Here is a 24,319-nt window from a genome sequence, read left to right as displayed (position 1 = left end):
CAACAGAATAAAGGGTGGGGGAAGAAAACCACAATGTTTTACATTTAATTTTTCTTGTTCTGCTTTAAAATATAAGTTTTATCAGTTAGAAGCAGAGTATGAAGTGAAGGGGGAAATGAAATCAGGTGACTAAAATGCTGTATTACGCACTTCAAATTGCTTGTTTCTTTAGCTATTCACAATAATGCATTTATGTAAGAATCGTTGCTCACATTTTACAAATAAGTAAATAGGTACAGGGGTTTCCCAGGTGGCGCTAGTGGTAAAGAACCTGCCCGCTAATGCAGGAGGTGTAAGAGGCATGGGTTCGATCTCTGGGTTGGGAAGATCCCCTGGAGGAGGACACAGAAACCCACTCTAGTACACTTGCCTGGAGAATCCCATGGACAGAGGAGTCTGGTGGGCTACAGTCCACGGGATCCCACAGAGTTGAACACGACTGAAGCGACATAACACAGCAAATAGTTTAAGCAAAAAGGTTAAGGGCATTTTTAAGGTAGCAGTACTAATAAGAGGCATAATATGAATTTTAACTCACGTTTGACACTCAAGCCTAGATTGTTTCTCTACCACACTGCCTTATAGAGTGCACGCTATTGAAATAATTACATAACTTCTTTTCCTCTAGACATTTATTCTACTTTGCAAAGCACTTTGTGTATACTTATTTTATCACACAGAATATTAGAAGTACATATCCTCAATGATTGGGCTCTAATAAAATCAATTTTAACTGCTTCATAGAGAATATTCTTCAGTGAAGTATTTTTGTTTTATTTCTTTTGCTATGAGTATGTGCAATTGGAATTAATGAACACTAATACAGTGAGATACCACAGCTTTGATTCACGCTCAAGTATCTTTCCACTCTTTGAATATTTGCATTGATGATGCAAAAGAAATGGTCGGTAAAACTCAAAATCAGTTTGCCAATAAATTTAGCAGTTTATATACAATGGGGAAAAATTCATTGAAAAACAAAACTATCTACATGGATCCAAGAGGAAGTGGAAAATCTGAATAGTCTCATACATATTAAAGAAACTGAATGTGTAATTTAAAACCTATCTTAAAAGAAAAAAATTCTCCAGAACCAGATAGCTTCACTGGTGAATTCTTCCAAACATTTCCAAAAGAAATGAAACGGACCATACGTAAATTGGGATTCAATGGTGGCTCAGACGGTAAAGCATCTGCCTGAAATGCAGGAGACCCAGGTTCAATCCCTGGATCAGGAAGATCCCCTGAGGAAGGGAATGGCAACCCACTGCAGTATTCTTGCCTGGGAAATCCCATGGACAGAAGAGCCTGGAGGGCTACAGTCCATGGGGAGGGGGCTACAGCCCATGCGGTCACGAAGAGTTGGACACCACTGAATTACTAACATTTTCATTTTAACTTTTCATACATAAATTCTTTAATATAACAGAAAAAAGAAAAAAAATGCATCTCAACTTGTTTTGTGAGTCTAGCATATTCTTGATACCAAAACTTGGAAAGGAGTTTATAAGAAAGGAAGATCATAGGTCGACACCTGTTATGAACACATACACAAAAATATAAAAGTAGAAAAGGATGTTACATAACCAAAACCTTTTCAAGAACTTTTTCACTCAGTGTAATTTTCTTGAGGTTCATCCAAGTTATTGAATGCATCAACAGTTCTTTGTTTTTACTTTTGTTTATTTCTGAGTAGTATTTCATGATATGGATGCACCACAATTTGTTTAATAATTCTCCTGTTAAATGACATCAGGGTTGTTTCCAGCTTCTGAATTTTATGAACAAAGCTGCTATAAACATCTGTGTACAGGTTTGTGTGTTAATATAAGTTTTCATTTCTCAGGGATAAATAGCCAAGAGTTCAATTGCCAGGTCATATGATAATTGCATATTCAGTTTTTTTCTTTTTAATTTTTATTTATTTATTTATTTTTGGCTATGCTAGTCTTCGTTGCTGCGTGAGCTTTTCTGTAGTTGCAGCAAGTGGGGGCTAAACTCTGGTTGCAGTGCATAGGCGTGCAGTGGCTTTTCTTATTGTGGAGCATGGGCTCTAGGGTGCTTGGGCTTCAGTAGTTGCGTCACATAGACTCAGTAGTTGTGGTTCCTGGGCTCTAAGGCACAGGCTCAATAGTTGTGGTTCACGAGCTTAGTTGCTTCGCAGCATGTGAGATCGTCCCAGATCGGGGATAGAACTTGTGTGTCCTGCATTGACAGGCGGGTTCTTTACCACTGAGCCATCAGGGAAGTGCACATATTCAATTTTTAAAGAAACTTGCAAAGTGTTTTCCAAAGTAGCTTTTTACATTCCCACCAGCATTGTATTAGAGATCCAGTTTTTCTACATCCTCACCAGCATTTGGTGATTCTCCTATTTCTTATGTAAGCCACTGATTAAATGTGGAGAAATATCTCACTGTGGTTTTAATTTGCATTTCCCTAATGGTTGATGATATTGAACATGTTTTCATATGCCTGCTTACCATCTTTATATCCTGTTCAGTGAAATGTGTCTTTAGGTATTTTGCCAATTTTCTAATTGGATTTTTTTTTTTTTTTACTGTTGAGTTTTGAGAGATTTTTATACATTCTAGAAGCAAGTCCTTTGGTGAATATGTGCTTTGCAAATATTTTTCTCCCAGTCTGTGGTTTGCCTTTTCGTCTTCTTACTATGGCCTTTCATAGAGCAAATGTTGATTTTCATGAGGTCCAGTTTATCAGTTTTTGCTTATTGAAGCTTTATTGAGGTGTAATTGATATACAAAAATGCACATATATAATGTATACATTTGATGAGTTTGATATACACATATACCCATGATACCATCACCACAATCAAAGTGATAAACATACCCATCAACTCCAAAAATTTCCTTGTTTTTCAATGGTTATTTTTGTGGTAATAACACTTAATATGAAATCTATCCTCTTAACATATATTAAAGTTCACAATACCATAAGGTTAACTCAGCACTATGTTGTATAGCAAATCTCTATTTTTCACCTTGCATAACTGAAACTTTATACCCATTGAACAAGAACTCCCCTTTTCTTCTCCCCTGTCAGCCCCTAGCAACCACCATTCTGTTTTACTTCTATGAGTTTGACTATTTTAGATGCTTCATTTACAGTGTTTGCCCTTCTGTGACTGGCTTGTTTTATTTAGTACAATGTCCTCTCATTTCATCCATGTTGTCACAAAAGAAAGGATTTCCTTCTTTTTAAGGCTGGATAATATTCCATGATGTGTACACATCATATTTTCTTTATCCATTTATTTGTCTGTTGGACATTTGGGTTTTTTCCATATCTTGACTATTGTGAATAATGCTGCAATGAACTTGGAAATACAGATATCTCTTCAAGTCCATGATTTCTGTATATGCAGAAGTAGAATTGCTAAATCATATGGTAGTTCTATTTTTAAATCTTGCTTTTCATATCATGTCTAAAATGATCTGTGCACTGAAAAGTATACGACACTGATGAAAGAGATTGAAGAAGATATAAACAGATAGAAAGACATTTCATGTTCTTGGATTGGAACAATTCATATTGTAAAAATGTCCATACTACCTAAAAGTGATCGGCAGATTCAGTGCAATCCCAATCAAAATTCCAATGGCATTTTTCACAGAAAAAAAATTATCCTAAATTTTGTTTGGAACTATAAAAGGTGGCAAATAGCTGAAAACAATCCTGAAAAATAAGAACAAAGATGGAAGCATCACACTACCTGATTTTAAGCTATATTGTTGTTGTTCAGTCACTCAGTCGTGTCCGATTCTTTGCAATCTCATGGGCTGCAGCATGCCAGGCTTCCCTGTTCTTCACTATCTCCTGGAGTTTGCTCAAACTCATGTCCATTGAGTTGATGATGCCATCCAACCATCTCATTCTCTGTCCCTGCCTTCTCCTCTTGCCTTCAATCTTCCCCAGCATCAGGATCTTTTCCAATGAGTCGGCTCTTCACATCAGGTGACCAAAGTATTGGAGCTTCAACTCCAATGAATATCTACATTTGATTTCCTTTAGGATTGTCTGGCTTGATCTCCTTGCAGTCCAAGGGATTCTCAAGCCTTTTTCTTCTCCAGCACCACAGTCCGAAAGCATCAATTCTTTGACGCTCAGCCTTCTTTATGGTCCAACTCTCATATCGGTACATGACTACTGGAAAAACCTGACTATACAGACCTTTGTCGGCAAAGTGATGTTTCTGCTTTTTAATATGCTGTCTAGGTTTGTCATAACTTTTTTCCCCAAGGAGCAAGCATCTTTTAACTTCATGGCTGCAGTCACCATCTGCAGTGATTTTGGAGCTCAAGGAAATAAAGTCTGTCACTGTTTTCCATTTTTTCTCCATTTGTTTGCCATGAAGTGATGGGACCTGATGCCGTGATCTTAGTTTTTTGAATGTTGAGTTTTAAGCCAGCTTTTTCACTCTTCTTATATCTTCACCTTCATCAAGAGGCTCTTTAGTTTCTCTTTGCTTTCTGCCATAAGGGTGGTATCATCTGCATATCTAAGGTTATTGTTACTTCTCCTGGCAGTCTTGATTCCAGCTTGAGCTTCATCCTTGGGCGTTTCACATGATGTACTGTGCATATAAGCTAAATAAACAGGGTAACAATATACAGCCTTAATGTACTCCTTTCCCAATTTTCAACCAGTCCATTGTTCCATGTCTGGTTCTAACTGTTGCTTCTTGAACTGCATACAGGTTTCTCTGGGGTTCCAATCTCTTTCAGAATTTTCCACAGGTTGTTGTGACCTACACAGTCAAGTGCTTTCGCATAGTCAATGAAGCAGAAGATGTTTTCTGGAATTCCCTTGCTTTTTCTATGACCTAACAGATGTTGGCAATTTGATCTCTGGTTCCTTTGCCTTTTCTAAATCCAGTTTTTACATCTAAAAATTCTAGAAATTGTTGAAGCCTACCTTGAAGGATTTTGAGCATTACATTGCTAGCATTTGAAATCAGTGTGATTGTACAGTAGTTCTAACATTCTTTGTGTTCAAAAGGCATTGCCCTTCTTTTGGATTGAAATGAGAACTGACCTTTTCCAGTCTGGTGGTCGCTGCTGAGTTTTCGAATTTGCTGGCATATAAGTGCAGCACTTTTTAACAGCATCATTTTTTAGGATTTGAAATAGCTCAACTGGAATCCCATCACCTCCACTAGCTGTGTTCATAGTGATGCTTCCTAAGGCCCACTTGATTTCACACACCATAATGTCTGACTCTTCGATAAGTGATCACACCATCATGGTTATCTGGGTCATTAAGACCTTTTTTATACAGTTCTTTCTATGTATTCTTGCCACCTCTTCTTAGTATCTTTTGCTTCTGTTAGGTCCATACCATTTCTGTCCTTTACTGTGCCCATCTTTGCATGAAATGTTCCCTTGGTATCTCTAATTTTCTTGAAGAGATCTCTAGTCTTTTCCATTCTGTTATTTTCCTCTATTTCTTTGCATTGATCACTGAGGAAGGCTTTCTTATCTCTCCTTGCTATTCTTTGGAACTCTGCTCTCAGCTGGGTATATCTTTCCCTTTCTTCCTTGTCTTTCACTTCTCTTCTCAACTATTTGCAAAGCCTCTTCAGACAACCGTTTTGCCTTTTTGCATTTCTTTTTCTTGGGGATGGTTTTGATCACCGCCTCCTGTGCAGTGTTATGAACTTCCGTCCATAGTTCTTAAGGTACTCTGTCTATCAGATCTAATCCCTTGAACCTATTTGTCACTTCAACTGTTTAAGCTGTATTACAAAACTATAGTAATGAAAGCAGTATGGTACTGGCAAAGAAACAGATACTGGAATAGGATTGAAAGTGCAGAAATAAACCCACTAATATAGAGTCAACTAATTTTTGACCCAGGTGTCAAGAACATACAATGGAGAAAGGACTGACTCTTCAATAAATAGTACTAAGAAAGCTAGATATCCACATACAAAAGAAGGAAACTGCACCCATATCTTACACCACTCAGAAAAAATAGCATACGATCCAGCAATCTTGCACCTGGCTATATATTTGGAGGAATTGAAATTAGTATTTTCAAGAGATATCTGCACCCCTATGTTCACTTCAGCATTATACACAATAGCCCAGATATGGAAACAGCTTAAATGTTCTTCAGTGAATGAATGGATAAAAAAGAGGGATATAATATATATGTATATATACATATATATGTATACCCACACATATATTATTTCATTGTATGTGTACACACTCACGTGCGCACACACATGATGGAATATAACCCAGCTATAAGAAAGAAGAAAGTCGTGCCATTTGCAACAAAATGGATAAACTGGAGGGCATTATGCTAAGTGAAAACCTGCAGACAGAGAAAGACAAATAGAGTATGGTATCACTTACATGTGGATTATTTTTTTAAAAGCTGATTTCATAGAAATAGAATGGTGATTGCCAGTGGTTGGGAGGAGAGGAAATGAAGCAATGTAGGTCACAAAATTTTAATTATAAGAATAAATTTTGAGGAGCTAATGTACATTATGGTGACTATAGTTAATGCTGTATATATAATACAGTATAAAATAGCATTATATACTTGAAAGTTGCTGGGTGTAGGTCTTAAGCATTCTCATCACAAAAAATTTACCTATATTAACTATATGAGTTAGTGATATATTACTATTAACTATATGAGTTAGTGCTATGTTAATTATCTTGATCTTGGTAATCATTCTACAATGTATATGTGTATCAAATAATTACACACATATATAAACAATTATATTTGTTAATTATTTCTCAATAAATTTAAAAAAGTGAAAGTACAGACCTTAGACAAAGGAAAAATATTTCCAAATCTTACATATAAGAAACTGATATCTACTATATATAAAAAAATCTACTTCTCAATAACAAAAAAGCAACACAACTGAAAAAATGAGCAAGTGTTTAAATTGAATCCATGGAAGATATGCAAGTGGTCAATAAATACCTGAAAAATGCTTTACATCATTAGTCATTAGGGAAATGCACATCAAAACCACAATGATATTACTTCACACCCCCATAGAATGGCTAGAATAAAAAAACAGGTATTAACAAGTGCTGGTGAGGATGTGGAGAAATTAGAACCATTGTAAACTCTTGGTGGCAATTTAAAATGGTGCTTCCACTTTGGAAAATCATCTGGCACTTCCTCAAATTTTGAAAATGATATTACTGTATGACTCAGCAATTTCATTCCTAGGTATATACTCAAAAGAAATGAAAACATGTATTCATATAAACAGTTGTTTCATAGCAGCATTATTCACAAGACCAAAAGGTAAAAACAACTTGAATGTTTATCAAATGATGAATTAATAAACAAAATTGGTATATCTGTGTCAGTTCATTTCAGTCACTCAGTCATTTCTGACTCTTTGCGACCCCGTGAATCACAGCACATCAGGCCTCTCCATCCATCAGCAACTCCTGGAGTTCACCCAAACCCATGTCCATCGAGTCGATGAAGCCATCCAGCCATCTCATCCTCTGTCGTCCCCTTCTCCTCCTGCCCTCAGTCTTTCCCAGAATCAGAGTCTTTTCAAATGAGTCAGTTCTTTGCATCAGGTGACTAAAGTATTGGAGTTTCAGCTTCAACATCAGTCTTTCCAATGAACACCCAGGACTGATCTCCTTTAAGATGGACTGGTTGGATCTCCTTGCAGTCCAAGGGACTCTCAAGAGTCTTCTCCAACACCACAGTTCAAAAGCATCAATTCTTTGGTGCTCAGCTTTCTTTATGGTTTGGCTCTCACATCCATACATAACTACTAGAAAAACCATAGCTTTGACTAGACGGACTTTTGTTGGCAAAGTAATGTCTCTGCTTTTTATTACACTGTCTAGGTTGGTCATAACTTTCCTTCCAACAATAAGCGTCTTTTAATTTCATGGCTGCAATCACCTTTTCAGTGACTTTGGAGCCCAGAAAAATAAAGTCATCCACTGTTTCCACATCTATTTCCCATGAAGTGATGGGACCAGATGCCATGATCTTAGTTTTCTGAATGCTGAGCTTTAAGCCAACTTTTTCACTCTCCTCTTTCACTTTCATCAAGAGGCTCTTTAGTTCCTCTTCACTTTCTGCCATAAGGGTGGTGTCATCTGCATATCTGAAGTTATTGATATTTCTCCCGGCAATCTTGATTCCAGCTTGTACTTCCTCCAGCCCAGCATTTCTCATGATGTACTTTGTATATAAGTTAAATAAGCAGGGTGATAATATACAGCCTTGATTACTCCTTTCCCGATTTGGAACCAGTCTGTTGTTCCATGTCCAGTTCTAACTGTTGCTTGCTGACCTGCATACAGATTTCTCAAGAGGCAGGTCAGGTGGTCTGGTATTCCCATCTCTTGAAGAATTTTCCACAGTTTGTTGTGATCCACACAGTCAAAGGCTTTGGCATAGTCCATAAAGCAGAAATAGATGTTTTTCTGGAACTCTCTTGTTTTTTCTATGAGCCAGTGGATGTTGGCAATTTGATCTCTAGTTCCTCTGCCTTTTCTAAATCCAGCTTGCACATCAGGAAGTTTACAGTTCACGTACTGTTGAAGCCTGGCTTGGAGAATTTTGATCATTACTTTACTAGTGTGTGAGATGAGTGCAATTGTGGGGTAGTTTGAGCATTCTTTGGCATTGCCTTTCTTTGTGATTGGGTAAGTGCTCAGTAAATCTTTAATCCAATTTTCTGTTGATGAATGGAGCTGTGTTCCCTACCTGTTATTTACCTGGGACCAAACTATGGTGGATGTGATGCAGATAATGGCAATCTCCTTCAAAAGGCCCCATGCATGCAGTGTTACATTCAGTGCCCCCAACCCTGCAGCAGGCCACCGCCAACCCACGCCTCCACCAGAGACTCCTGGACACTCACAACCAAGTCTGGGCCAGTCTCTTGGGTCACTGCCTCTTTCTCCTGGGTCCTGGTGTGCACAAGGTTCTGTTTGTGCCCTCCAAGACTCTCTTTCCCAAGCCCTGTGTAAGTTCTGGCAGCTCTGTGGTGGGGTTAATGATGACCTCCTCCAAGAGGGCTTATGCCATACCGAAGTCTGCTGCACCCAGAGCCCCTGCCTCTGCGGCAGTCCACTGCTGACCCATATCTCCACAGGAGCCAAACACAGTTCTGTCTCAGTCTCTGGGAGTCTCTGGGTCCTGGTGTTCACAAGATTTGTTTGAGCCCTCTGAGTGTCTCTGGTGGGTATGGGATTTGATTCTAAATGCAATTTCACCCCTTCTACCATCTTGCTGGGGCTTCTCCTTTGCCCTTGGATGTGGGGTATCTTCTCAAAGTCACTTCAGCACCACACAGCTGCTGCTGTAGCACCTACCATCTTTCTGGGGTTTCTCTGCCTTTGCACGTGGGGTATCTCCTCACATTTGCTCCAGTGCCATGCAGCTGCCACTCCAGCACCAGCTGTAAATATAGTAAAAATCAATTACTTAAAACTGTTGAATTATATACATGAACTATAGCTCAATAAAGCTGTTCTAACAACAACAAAAATATAAAAGTATATGGAATAGAAAGTTAATGTTTTTTTTTTTAATTCCCACTTCCAGAAATTACCACCGTTAACAGTTATGTGTATATCCCTTAAATTTGTCTCGATTTATTTTCTTTATTAATGTTAACTGAAAAATGCAAATTGAAGAACAGTATGCCTATTATGGTATACATTTAAATATGATTTATGCAGTAATTAAAAATGTATCATAATAGGTATACTGTTTTTCAGTTTGCATTTTTCAGTTAACATTAATATCCACTGCTTCATTACCTGATCTTTCTTCTTCCTTACTCCCATAACAAAACAAAGTAAAATCCCAGACGAAAAAAAAAAAAAAAATCAAGGTACTAAAGGGGAAAAAGAACCTAACCCTAAGCAAAAACCTTTTATTGTTCATTGCTAATTTGTGTCTGACTCTTTGGGACCACATGGACTGCAGCATGCCAGGGTTCCCTGTCTTTCGCTATCTCCTGGAGTTTGGTCAAATTCATGTCCACTGAGTCAGTGCTGTTATCTAACCATCTCATCCTCTGCTGCTCCATCCTTCTCTTGCCCTCAGTCTTTCCCAACCTATTGACACAACGCAAAACCATTCTGAAGTATGTAATATGTTGAGAAGTCCAATTTTATCTTCCTAATAATATAGTTATAAATATGCTGTAGCATATTTATCTTCTGTTTCTCAATCTCTCACCCTATAATTTTTGCCTTAAATATGTCCTAGTCTACTGATGGCCTGAGATACTAACCTAACAAATTTCTGTCCATATAGCACCCATTTTGATATGAAGTTCTAGTCTTAAGTGTCTTCAGAAATGAAGTGGCAAAGTTGTTAAATAATATTGTATATTACCTCATGGAGGAAGGGTCTTATGCACTTATAAAAACTTGAGTGAACACCTTAAGGGTTATTTTCCGTTTTTTTCTGGGAGAGACCACAGATGTGGTGAATGGACAGATGCACTTTAACTGCAAATGAGAAGCTAATGTTCCTCTTCTTCATTATTTAGAAAATAATAGCATTTATAGTTTACAGTATCAATTGGAAATACTTTTTAAATTTTTGGATATTTATTAAGAAAAGAATACTTATATTTCTTGAACAACTTTCCATCCCAATAAAATGCAGTTCATTGCTTTTGCCCTGCTCACAAAACTTCACTGTAAGTCTATATTATAACTCACTGAGTAAATTTCCTAGTAATGGATAAGTTTTGTGTTTCCTGGTGTTGGCAATTACAAACAGTGCAGCAATAAGTGTTGCAATGCATGCATTTCTGTGGGCAAGATTCTTAGAGGATATATTGATAAAAAAACATGATCACTATAAATTTTAGTGGATGTAAGATATTTAAAGGGGCTTCCAAGGAATTGGTGATGGACAGGGAGGCCTGGTGTGCTGCAGTCCATGGGATCGAAAAGAGTCAGACACAACTGAGCAACTGAATTGAACTGAACTGAAGATGGCACTAGTGGTAAAGAACCTGTCTGCCAATGCAGGGGACATAAGATGAGAGTTCGATCCTTGGGTAAGGAAGATCCCCTGGAGGAGGGCATGGCAACTCACTCCAGTATTCTTGCCTGGAGTATCCCATGGGCAGAGGAGCCTGGCAGGGTACAGTCCATAGGGTAGCAAAGTTAGACACGACTGAAGCAACTTAACATGCAAGAAGTTTAAAATAATAATTATTTTATTATTTATTTATTTTTTAATTTTTTTTAATTTTAAAATCTTTAATTCTTACATGCATTCCCAAACATGAACCCCCCTCCCACATCTTTAATATGAATATATAACCATTTAAAATTTTTGGAAAAAAGAGGAAATACTGTTAACCATTAGCACACGTTCTCAAAGGTAAAAATTTATTCTCTCACTGATTTGAGATGACATGGTAGAGCCACACCTTGAGGAATCCAGACTTGTCTGACTCCAAAGATTACATTCCTAACTATTAATATGAAGATTTATTTTCTTTTAGATATAACACCAGTAGAGGGGACCTGATTTATCCCAGTATTTCTATTCAGCTAATCAGTGGGACCTCAAACTTTTGACATTTATTCCAGTGTCCTAGTCAGCCAAGCCAGCATTAAGCTATGCTTTCCTTTAGTTACTTTGTATGTCCTGGCATTAAAACAAATGTGTTTCTGTGATAGGAATCTCGAAGATGAATTAAAGAGACAAAAGACTATATGAAACGTCTGAAAGTGAGGTGATAATTTCTATCACTGCCCAGATCTCCACTGTGTAGAGTGATTCTAAGTGAGTGTGTGTTGGGACAAATACGAGGGGGTATAGGAAGATATAAGGTAGAAGTGGTTATTAGATGAGCTCTCAGAGGGAAAAAGGTGAAAACAGACATGTGACAAACCCACAGTTTAGATTATGAAGAACAAACATTGGGACTACATGTTACGAAAGTGCCTGTTCCTTCTACATACTTGCCAAAATGATCAACACAAATTTTTAAAAATTAATATTTGTCAATCTTAAAGGTCAAAAAATAATTTCTCTTTGTTAAACATAGTTCATCTTAATGGTTGCCTAAAATCCCATCATTCATTTAGACATCCTTTAATTAAAGACATTTCCTGTTCTGTATATTTACTTTCTTTCTATAATTTCCCTGCTTTAACAATTCTCTGCTAAACAGTTTTACAGTCAAGTTCTATTGAAAAACGATATGGTTTTATGTGTAAGTTGAATGGGCTCAACTAAATTTTCGCCCCCTGTGTCCTCAACAAAATCATAAAACCTAATATGAAAATCCATGAATATTTTAATAGTCAAAAACTGAGCCTTGGGTACATGAGTGTGGTCCTTCTCTATTGGCGCTACTGACAGATATAGATACCAGGATGTATATGTGTATGACCTCTGGGGGATCCTAATGACAGCAAAATGGTTGTCTAAGGAGGCCTTACAAACAGCTCTGAAAAGACGAGAAGCGAAAGGCAAAGGAGAAAAGGAAAGATATACCCAGCTGAATGCAGAGTTCCAAAGAATAGCAAGGAGAGATAAGAAAGCCTTCCTCAGTGATCAATGCAAAGAAATGGGGGAAAACAATAGAGTGGAAAAGACTAGAGATCTCTTCAAGAAAATTAGAGGTACCAAGGGAATATTTCATGCAAAGATGGGCACAATAAAGGACAGAAATGGTATGGACCTAACCGAAGCACAAGATATTAAGAAGAGGTGGCAAGAATACACAGAAGAACTGTATAAAAAAGATCTTTACGACCCAGATAATCACGATGGTGTGATCACTCATCTAGAGCCAGACATCGTGAAATGTGAAGTCAAGTGGGCCTTAGGAAGTATCACTATGAACAAGCTAGTGGAGGTGATGGAATTCCAGTTGAGTTATTTCAAATCCTAAAAGATGATGCTGTGAAAGTGCTGCACTCAATATGCCAGCACATTTGGAAAATTCAGCAGTGGCCACAGGACTGGAAAAGGTCAGTGTTCATTCCAATCCCAAAGAAAGGCAATGCCAAAGAATGCTCAAACTATCACACAATTGCACTCATCTCACACACTAGCAAAGTAATGATCAAAATTCTCCAAGCCAGGCTTCAACAGTACGTGGATCATGAACTTCCAGATGTTCAAGCTGGATTTAGAAAAAGCAGAGGAACCAGAGATCTAATTGCCAACATCTGTTGGATCATAGATAATGCAAGAGAGTTCCAGAAAAACATCTACTTCTGTTTTATTGACTATGCCAAAGCCTTTGACTGTGTGGATCACAACAAACTGTGGAAAATTCTTGAAGAGATGGGAATACCAGACCACCTGACCCACCTCCTGAGATATCTTTACGCAGGTCAACAAGCACCAGTTAGAACTGGACATGGAACAACAGACTGGTTCCAAATCAGGAAAGGAGTGTGTCAAGGCTGTATGATGTCACCCTGCTTATTTAACTTATATGCAGAGTACATCATGAGAAACACTGAGCCGGATGAAGCACAAGCTGGAATCAAGATTGCCAGGATGCCAGGGTCCAACCCCGGTGGATCCAGGGTAATTTGAAGCGGGGACAGAGTCAGCAATTGATTTAGAGAGAGATAAGGAAAGAATGTTGTACATAAGAAAATAGAGGAGAGAAAGAGGTCTGTTCACGGAGGCCACAGGTGCCCTCCTGGTCTCCCGAGGGAGTGAAGACGCAGAACATCTTCCCGTTCAGGTCTTAGAAACCCAGGCAGATAAGTGAACGCAGAGAGCCTCTATGCTCAAAGGGATCAGCCTGAAAAAAAAGAGTAAGTGAGAGAAAAAAAAAAAGACATGGGGTGACCAAGCTTCTTTGGTGAGCGAGGCCTGTTACTTTATTTTCAAAAAGGACTTTTATACCTTTCCCACAAATGATGTTGTGTACATTATCTTCTGGCCTTAGAGGCCTGTGAAACATTTTATGACCCTCTTTTGATAAAGGCTGCTCAACCAGAAAAGTTATTTTCCCTCAAAGTGTTTTTTCTTTATATTTCTAATCTATGTCAGCCTCAGAAAGTATCAAACAGAGTTACATTTCTCACAGAGCAAAGGTGCAGTAAGTCACAACAAAGAAAGAACCAATTAGCTCAAAAGTCTGATGTGGTTAATTTCAAGGCTACTATGTTGTTTTCTTACATTCCAACTATAACTAACACACTCCCAGGTGCACAGTGGATAAGAGATATGGGAACTTAGCAACAAGCATTGGCCCAATAATGAAATCCTACACCAGCACTACTCTAATAACTTTTAACTCTTTGAAAGGCTCTATGTTTTAGGCTTCCCATGCCTCTCACAGTTGGGGAGCTGTAAACAATCACATGTGTAGTTGTAAAAGTCTGGGTAAACCTGTGTGGCAAGTTAGAGAGCCATCAGAGGGGTTTGAGCTGAGACACTGCTTTTATATGCAGGAGACTATTAACTGGAGCTCTAAGTTAACTTTTTTTCAGAGAAAGGTGGTCGGGGATAGCCCCCCTGTAACGTCAGAAGAATAGACGGAAAGCATAATGCAGTTAAGGCAGGCAGACTCTGGTTTTGGGGGTAGACGTTCGAGAAAGTCCAGGGGGACACCTGAGGCCTGATCCCACGTTTGCATTTTGTCAGGCCCCTTTCCTCATGACCTTTGCCACGGGCAGGATTCCCCATGCTGGCTCCTGGCACCAGGAGAAATATCAATAACCTCAGATATGCAGATGACACCATGCTTATGGCAGAAAGTGAAGAACTAAAGAGCCTCTTGATGAAAGTGAAAGAGGAGAGTGAAAAAGTTGGCTTAAAACTCAACATTCAGAAAACTAAATCATGGCATCTGGTCCTATCACTTCATGGCAAATAGATGGGGAAAGACTGGAAACAGTCACAGACTTTATTTTGGGGGGCTCCAAAATCACTGCAGATGGTGATCACAGCCATGAAATTAAAAGACCCTGGCTCTTTGGAAGAAAAGCTATGACCAACCTAAACAGTGTATTAAAAAGCAGAGACATTGCTTTGCCAACAAAGGTCTATCTAGTCAAAGCTATGGTTTCTCCAGTATCATGTATGGATGTTTGACTTGGACTATAAAGAAAGGTGAGCACCGAAGTATCGATGTTTTTGAACTGTGGTGTTGAGGAAGACTCTTGAGAGTCCCTTGGACTGCAAGGAGATCCAATCAGTCCACCCTAAAGGAAATCAACTCTGAATATTCATTGGAAGGACTGATGCTGAAGCTGAAACTTCAATATTTTGGCCACCTGATGCAAAAAACTGACTCATTTGAAAAGACCTCAAAGCTGGGAAAGATTGAAGGTGGGAGGAGAAAGGGACGACAGAGGATGAGATGGTTGGATGGCATCACTGACTCAATGAACGTGAATTTGACTAAACTCTGGGAGTTGGTGATGCAAAGAATCAGACACAACTGTGCTACTGAACTGAACTGGCCAGAATATTATTTTCATACTCTAAGAGTGAAGCTCAGAGAGGTTAAGCCCTTGTTCCAGGATCACACAGCTTCTAAGAGAAAGAGCTGCTTTCATAATCCCCTGTATTTGACTCAAAGGCCTGTGTTTCTACTCAGGTACTCAACCTCCTCTTTAGATTTGACAATGTAGAGCAATGGGAACTCCCACAGACAAGTAGTTGGATTGTGACCTGTACCTCGGCTCTGCAGAGCAATTTGGTCATCTCTAGCAACTAGTGGTAATGAACCCACCTGCCAATGCAGGAGACACAAGAGATGTGTGTTCAGTCCCTGAATTGGGAAGATCCCCTGGAGGAGGGCATGGCAACTCACTCCAGTATTCTCATTTGGAAAATTCCATAGACAGAGGAGCCTGACAGGCTATGGTTCATACGGTTGCGAACAGACACAACTGAAGCGATTTAGCACACATGAAGCAGACTGAACCTGTCTGATGATACCACAAATATATACACAGAATCCCTGACAATTGTGTCTAAGGAAACCTATACAAGAAAGGGCAACCATCAACTAATGGTGCCTTAGTTAAAATTCTAGTTTATCAGATTCCAAAGCCCATGGCCCTGACCACTAGGTGATAGTGAGTATGACTCTGTGTTAGGGCTAAGGCCAGCTCAAGAGAAGTGACTCATCCAAGGTCCTGCACTCAGTGAATGGTCTGCTTGGGGCTCTCAGGCCCCAAGTATCCTGGCTCCAATATTCTGTCCAGCAGACCCTTTATTAGGTGTTGTTCCCCTTAAATGTATCTTCTATCTAGAATTCAAAGGGAATCTGCTTTGCTCACATTCATCCTACAAGGTACAGAGACAAGGAAAGGACACTTAACATGAGATTTACCCTCTAAATGTACCTAAAAGATTTGTTTAAAGAGACAAGTAAAAGAATCCACATGGGATTTTTATAAAGGCATAATGATTTTCCTCCATTATCTCAATTCAATCGGAGAATATATCCTAAAACACAGAAATGGCACCAAAGCTCATATTTTATATAAAAGTGTATGTGTCTGTGTGTGTTTGACTTCCTGATGATAGCTATGCCCTCTGTTTTGGGTCAAAGTCATCTCTTTTAGCAGAGAGAGGAGGCAGGTTGGGGAAAGAACAAGCATTTGTTGAAATCCTATTATATAGCACTCATACTTCCTCAATTTTAACATTTGCTCCTCACAAATGAGAAGGTAACCTCATTTCCAATGTACAGATGATGAAGCTCAAGCCTGAAAGGGCCATACTCTCCAGGGTCAACCATCTATGAGTGACTGGATTGGGTATCCATCTCTTGCCCACTCCACTGGACACTCAGGAGTCCCAGTTTTAGACACTGAGATTTCTGGCTTAATTTTAAATGCCACCCAAGTGATGAAGGCAGCACAAAGAGTCGGACATGACTGAGTGACTGACACACACAAACGATGAAGGTGGCAGTGGAGATGGGAGCTTGCTCTTTGGGCCAACAGGTCAAGATACGGAGCTGAGGGATTGGCTAGATCCTGAGGGACTGTGTGAGGCTCGGGTACAAACAAAGGTATTGTTCTTTCCTGAAAGAAAATCAGGAGAGAAAGAAAAAAAGTCACAAGCAAGAGATACTTTAAGCAAGAGATACTTTATATTTTATCTGCCTTAACAGCTCTTCACACTACCAATGATTTTTCCTGTTATTCAGGTCAGATAATAGCAGTTTGTTGCTGTTGTTTTAGTCACTAAGTTACGTCCAACTCTTTGTGACCTCATGGACTGTAGCCCACTGTCCATGGGATTCTCCAGGCAAGAATACTGGAGTGGGTTGCCATCTCCTTCTCCAAGGGATCTTCCCAAGCCAGGGCTTGAATCCATATCTCCTGCATTGGCAGGTGAATTCTTTCCCACTGAGCCACCTGGGAAGCCCAATACAGCAGTTAGGAGATGGTGAAATAAATCAGAGAAACAGCCTTGTAAATGCTTATGCAATATTTCAAACTGGAATTACTCTAATGCTTTTCCATTGTGTTCTGAAGCCTCCAGGGCTCTGATTGCTGTAATCTGGGTAATTGATGATGGCTAGGATATTGGAGAAGGCAATGGCACCCCACTCCAGTACTCTTGCCTGGAAAATCTCATGGGCAGAGGAGCCTAGTAGGCTGCAGTCCATGGTGTCGCTGAGGGTCAGACATGACTGAGCGACTCTACTTTCACTTTTCACTTTCATGCATTGGAGAAGGAAATGGCAACCACTCCAGTGTTGTTGCCTGGAGAATCCCAGGGATGGGGAGCCTGGTGGGCTGCAGTCTATGGGGTCGCACAGAGTCGGACACGACTGAAGCGATTTAGCAGCAGCAGCAGCAGGATATTGCTCAGTTTCTACTACAATGATCTGTATCGGTTTAAAATAAACAAAGTAACAAAAAATTGTAAACACCTTCTGTTTGGAAAAATAAGTAATAATTGACTGAAAATCTAAAATATCTGCAAACAATGTAGGGTTCATATCGATAGTTTACAAAGCATGCTTACTATTAAACAGGGAGAGATGGGCAGATGATATGAATAGGGTATCCACTTAAAGAATAATCAATATTCATACCCAATCAATATCTGAAAGTATTCCAAAACACATTAGCCAATGAAATGCAAATTAGAATCCTGAGAATATGGATGAGATTGCAGTATAGAAAAAGAATATGTGAATGTGAATACATATTTGTATATGTAAACACAAATTAATATATCATTTTCAGAGAACCACAAATTCATCTGGAGTACATGCACCACCTACCGACAATGGACAAGTTTAGGTCAAGGATGGAAATTAGGCAAATGGAGGATACAGGATAATTTTATTTACATTTCTATATTGCTTGATATATTGTAATTAAGAAAATAGAGATAATTCAAAACAAGAAAATACTTTAAAGAAACGTACTCATTAAGTTATTTCTTTGGAAATATTTTGGAAGTAAATTTTATGGGAAAAGGATCAAATTAACAAATTCATTTGAAAACAGGTGTTTATGTGGGATTATTTGTTTGTGTCTGTTTCTATGGTGGAGATTTTATCTGTAAAACTGTGTGTGTGTGTGCACATTTGTGTGCTTATGTTTCTGTGTCTTAAACTCTTTCACCTCAAATACTGACATGCTCATGTAATGGAGCTTTGTCATCAGTGCTGTATTTCATGTCTGGAGTGTAAATATCAAACATCTTAGAAAGTTATGGATTTAGAGGGATTGTCACCAATGAGTGGAAAATTTGAAAAAACTCTGTTGATGTAATGAAGCAAGATGGTTCTCTCACTCCCACACTTCCTGGACTCCTGGTCTGACACTTTCAGAGCTAGTCAGCCCAGACTTTCAGGGCTGACTGGTATATGGGCTCAATTTTCTACATGTTTCCTCCTTCATTTTCTACATGTTTTACTCCCAGTGAAAAGGCATATTTAGAAAGAAAAATAACTCTGAACCCAAAATTTCAAATAGTACTTACAGTAGAGTTCCCAGTTCTTTTTGAACAAGTGCTGATGTGTTAATTTCTCTGATGGGATCTCACTCTCAGACAGAGACGGATGCAGAATGAAGGATAAGGCAACTTTTGGAGTGCTTTGATTCTCACTGATTTTCAAGGGCAGGAACAAGAAGTTTCAAATACACTGTTGTTTGGATCTTTGCTGGGTCATGGGTCAAAATGGGAGATTTCTGGAATGGTTTTGTCTGTCATCTCTAGAGGAGTGACTCCTCCCTTTTAGGCTCCTATTATACTCTGTCTGAACTGCCACCCTTGAAATGGCATGGAGTTTCTTCTTAATATATCACCTCTTCTTCTAGTTGTGGAGTTTTGGGTGCAGAAAGGTACATAGAAGAACAAACGTGAAAACAGAGATGCTAAAGTTCATACTGGAGGAAGCACTCATTCACCAACCACTCTGGATGATGAAACTGACAGAGGAGGTGAAATCCTGCCACCTACCCTGGCTCCCTGCTGAACACTCATGAACTCACGAGTGCAACTTTCTCCTCAGGGCAGGGTTGGACATCCAATCTCAGGTTCAGACATCACAGAAAATGATGGACACGGAGAGACTGCTTATAGTGGGAGCGCAAAATTCCAGAAAATACTGGGTGATAACACTAAGCCAAAACCCCACCTCCTCCTCTCCCTCTCTTGCTGGGCTGAGCCTCTCAGAACTGCAATCCTGCATCTGATCACCAGATGGCATCCTCATACCCATTTTACTTGAATGAAGAGCACATTCAGTTCAGTTCAGTCGCCCAGTCGTGTCCGACTCTTTGCGACCCCATGGACTGCAGCACGCCAGGCTGCCCTGTCCATCACCAACTCCTGGAGCCTACTCAAACTCATGTCCATCGAGTCAGTGATGCCATCCAACCATGTCATCCTCTGTTGTCCCCTTCTCCTCCCGCCTTCAATCTTTCCCAGCATCAGAGTCTTTTCCAGTGAGTCAGTTCTTCACATCAGGTGGTCAAAGCATTGGAGTTTCAGCTTCAGCATCAGTCCTTCTAATGAGTATTCAGGACATTAGCTCCTCGGTTGTTTCAGTAGTCATGTATGGATGTGAGAGTTGGACTATAAAGAAAGCTGAGTGCTGAAGAATTGATGCTTTTAAACTGTGGTGTTGGAGAAGACTCTTGAGAGTCCCTTGGACTGCAAGGAGATCCAACCAGTCCATCCTAAAGGAAACCAGTTCTGAATATTCATTGGAAGGACTGATGCTAAAGCTGAAACTCCAATACTCTGGCCACCTGATGTGAAGAACTGACATTTGAAAAGACCTTGATGTTGGGAAGGATTGAAGGCCAGAAGAGAAGGGGACGACAGAGAATGAGGTGGTTGGATGGCATCACTGACTCAATGGGCATGAGTTTGAGTAAACTCTGGGAGTTGGTGATGGACAGGGAAGCCTGGCGTGCTGTAGTCCATGGGATCGCAAAGAGTCAGACACGACTGAGAGACTGAACTAAACTGAACTGAGCTCAGCTGTTAAGAATCTGCCTGCAATGCAGGAGACCTCGGTTCAATCCCTGGGTCAGGAAGATCCCCTGGAGATGGATATGGCAAGTCACTCCAGTATTCTTGCCTGAAGAATCCCACGGACAGAGGAGCCTGGTGGGCTACAGTGTGTGGGTCGCAAAGAGTCCAAGCCAGCTAAGCAGGAGCGCTGTGTCTTGGAATGGTTTTCTTACTGTGATAGCAATCTGGTTTAGAAAATTCATATGTATATGAAAGCAGTTACAATTTCTGTGGACCCCAAGTCTACTTCGCGTTCTTTGATGTATCTCTTAGCGTGGTCACTCTCAGAGAGGAGGACGTTAACCCCCACTTCTCTGTCCCGCATCCAGCCTGGCAACCCCTGTTGAGAGTACAGGACACCGCTGTCCGGACCCGCTCTGGCGCCCAATCCCGTTCCGCCTACTCTGCACTGAGCTTCTCGTGTCTTGATGTTTCATTGTATGCAGGCCCTAGAATATGTTTTGACAGTGCTTTTTACACCCATCGGCCATTGTTATTTTTTTCCAGACAAAATGAGAATCGCTCTTTACGTTGGCTCAAAGGCTGGGTTTTAAGGGAGAGTATTGTATATTTCTCCTCCTTGAAGAAACGTCTTTGCAGAGAAATTTTGAAATAGAGGTGTGTTGGTGCCACCTAGTGAGAGAAGCCTAAACTGCAGCTTGAATGGACTACGCGAGGGAGGCGTGCTAAGTCGCTTCAGTCTTGTCCATGGCGTGACTCTCTGCGACCTTATGGGCTATAACCCACCAGGCTCCTCTCTCCATGGTATTCTCCAGGCAAGAATACTGGAGTGGGTAGCCATTTCTTTCTCCAGGGGATCGATTCCGTGTCTCTAACGTCTCCTGCATTGGCAGGCCGGTTCTTTACCACTAGCACCACCTGGGAGGGAGGGGCTGTAGCCAAAACCCGCCAGTCAGAGCTTTCTGGAATTTTGACTGGAAAGGTGGGGCACCTTACCCGTATGCTGGGCCACTGACTGCCTCAAGACAAAAAAGTGCAACCTCTTATGCTGAAGAGGAAGCTTTATGTAGGAAGAACAAAACGATTTTTCTTTTGAGACCTATGGATGGAGCAAAAAATGAATCTTCATCACTTAGGATCTGTAAACTGCACTTCGCTTGCATTTATTATCACCATCTTTCCCTGTAAATACATTTAAAAATAAATTTCTACAATAGCACTTTAAGATGTTTGACAATAAAATTTCAGGGTTTTTAACATCGCTATAGTGGTTCATCATTATGGATGCCCCAGTTTTTTCATTGGTACCACAGTGATGAAAATTTATCTCGTATTTCTGTTACAAAGGTACAGGTCTTCTCACTATGTCTTCACAGGGTAGAAGGAGCAAGGGAGCTCTCTAGGGTCCCTTTTGTAAGTCCACTAATCCCACTCAAGAGGGTGATACCTTCCTGACCTAATCACCTCCCAAAAGACTCTGCTTTTTAATACCATCACATTCAGGGTTAGGATTTCAACATATGAATTTTGAGGGGAACACAGCCATTCAATCCACAGCTGAAGGATTACTATATTACCTACGTTTTGCCATCATAATTGTCCAAATTGCTTAGCTTCAAAGAAGTTCCAGAGACAGCAGGGAAGCCACAATGTGAGCTTGGAATATTTTATTGTGTTCATATAGAATACATATATACCTATGATTTGAATTAAAACGAAGTTCGTGCTTTGTCTAAGGGTAGATTCAGATATTTGTGGTAGAAAGTGATGTAACTGCACAAGCTAATAGTCTTATGGAAATTTAGAAGTAGGCAATTGGTTCCATGAAGAGGCTAGTGATCTAGGCTCCCAGAATTCACTGTGGTGAGGCACTTCATGGCATTTCTACGTGTCTTATGACAACTTTGGTCTAGAAATACCGTTTTCAAAGCAGTCAGCCTTGAAAGATGAGATAGCATCTGCCCCCAGGTCCAAGAACAGACTTGACTCCTGGACAGGATAGTAAAGATAATGCCTCTCTCCTGCGCACAGCTTGGTCAGATCAGCCAGCAGTCTCCTTATAAGATCAGAGTATTCCTAAGCTCAGTGTTTCTTAGCTGTGATGCAGATCCAGTGGATAGACAGTGTCAACCTGGCTGCTCCCCATCATCCCTGTGAGACTTAGAGGGCAAGGGAAAACAACCCGATCATGAAACTTATGCTACCTGCTGTGCCAGAAGTAAACAATGATCTAAATCCATTTAGACAGTTGTCTCTTTGCCTTCTCACCTAACCTATGAAAGTGGACCCAGCTACCACGGCAGTTGCAGTAACTTCTGCTCTGCAGGAATTCATTGGCCACTTGAAACTCACCATACTGTCACACGTGGTGTCTGGCCCTCACCCTCATGGTTGAAGTGACATCATCCACCCCATAAGGACGGAGGAAAGTGAGAAAAAGGGGCAGTGGCACATGCCACCAGGGTACTTGAAAGCTGGAGTTGCCACACAATGTTTTTACTTACAACCAATTAGCCCAAATTATCAGTATAAATATGCAAGCAAAACATATCAAACTCTCACTTAAAAAAAATGAGAATATGGGAGTGGGGTGTGTTTTTTCACTATTTACATTTTCTATTACATGTTTAAGTTGAAATGTTTACAGCACACATGTTTAGTATTACCTTCCTACCCTGCAAAAGTGTTGGCGTTACGCCCTTTAAAAATGTTTGGGAACTTGAGGAAAGGGAAATAACATCATTGCAAGGATGGCTTTCCAAAGCTTTTTCAGATACACGTGTGTTCCTGAATCTCTGTCAGTCTGCAATGGGTGGTTACATGGTTAGAAATGCATAATTCCATTTTCACCTCAAATTTTTCTTTCCTGGATTAGAACTACCTAAGTAAAAGGAGGAGACATGAGAAGCCAACAGCAACCTCAGAATTGGCGGTTAAAATTGAATGGAGTGGGAGGGGAGGTAGCAGAGTCCTTCTGCTGGAGAAGTTGCAGGAATGGATAGGGCCTTGTGGACTGGCATCAAGACTCCAATGCCATTCTATTTTCTTTTCTCCTCTTCTTTCTCCAACAAGAACGTACTCATTTCTGATCTCACATTAATATATTGCTCCAAGAAACAAAGATCACTTCCACTGGCAATCCTAGATGTACAGTCTTAAAGACTCTCTGATAAAGAAACACTAATATAAACAAGCAAGCAAACAAAAAGATTTCTTTTCAATCCCTGGGGTGGAAAACCCCATGAGGGGCCTTACTTACAGCTTAGCTTGTCACTTGCATGCTTTGCTTCAGTTTACAACTCTGTAAGTCTAGGGACTGTAACCTTCAAGGCTCCTCAATCCATGGGATTCTCCAGGCAAGAATACTGGAGTGAGCAGCCATTTCCTCCTCCAGGGAATCTTCTCGACCCAGGGATCAAACCCATGTCTTTTACGTCTCCTGCACTGGCAGGCAGGTTCTTTACCACTAACGCCATCTGGGAGGCGGGCAGTAGGGGAGAGTCAAAAGTTTTATTGGCTGAGCCTCTGGACAGTGCAGTGTGCCCTGCTCTTATTGATCCGCTATTTTTTCTTCCATACCATAGTTTAGGAAGAGCTTCACTGCTAGCTCAGTTGGTAAAGAATCTGTCTACAATGTAGGAGACCTGGGTTCGATTCCTGAGTCTGCAAGATACCCTATAGAAGGGCATGGCAACCCACTCCAGTATTCTTGCCTGGAGAATTCCATGGACAGAGGAGCCTGGCGGGCTACAGTCCATGGGATTGTAGAATCCAACATGACTCAGGGACTAACACACACACACACACACACACACACAGTTTAAGAAACATTTATTAGTCAGAAATAGCATATTGGAAA

The 24,319-nt window shown here is 40.2% G+C and overlaps 1 long non-coding RNA gene across 1 annotated transcript in view; it reads right to left on the bottom strand.

The window, feature by feature from the left end:
* The window catches only part of LOC138930584 (uncharacterized), a 112,608-nt gene that overhangs the window by 18,560 nt on the left and 69,729 nt on the right, over positions 1-24,319 (bottom strand). Inside the window, exon 3 of the long non-coding RNA XR_011446232.1 lies at positions 9,357-9,442. This is a non-coding gene — a long non-coding RNA (uncharacterized lncRNA). The remainder of the gene's footprint in view (positions 1-9,356; positions 9,443-24,319) is intronic.

This window comes from Ovis canadensis, chromosome X (genome assembly GCF_042477335.2).
Source record: "Ovis canadensis isolate MfBH-ARS-UI-01 breed Bighorn chromosome X, ARS-UI_OviCan_v2, whole genome shotgun sequence".
In the NCBI taxonomy this organism is placed as follows: domain Eukaryota; kingdom Metazoa; phylum Chordata; class Mammalia; order Artiodactyla; family Bovidae; genus Ovis; species Ovis canadensis.
The sequence above is the reverse complement of the archived record's forward strand: the minus strand, read 5'-3'. Positions and strand labels throughout refer to the sequence as shown.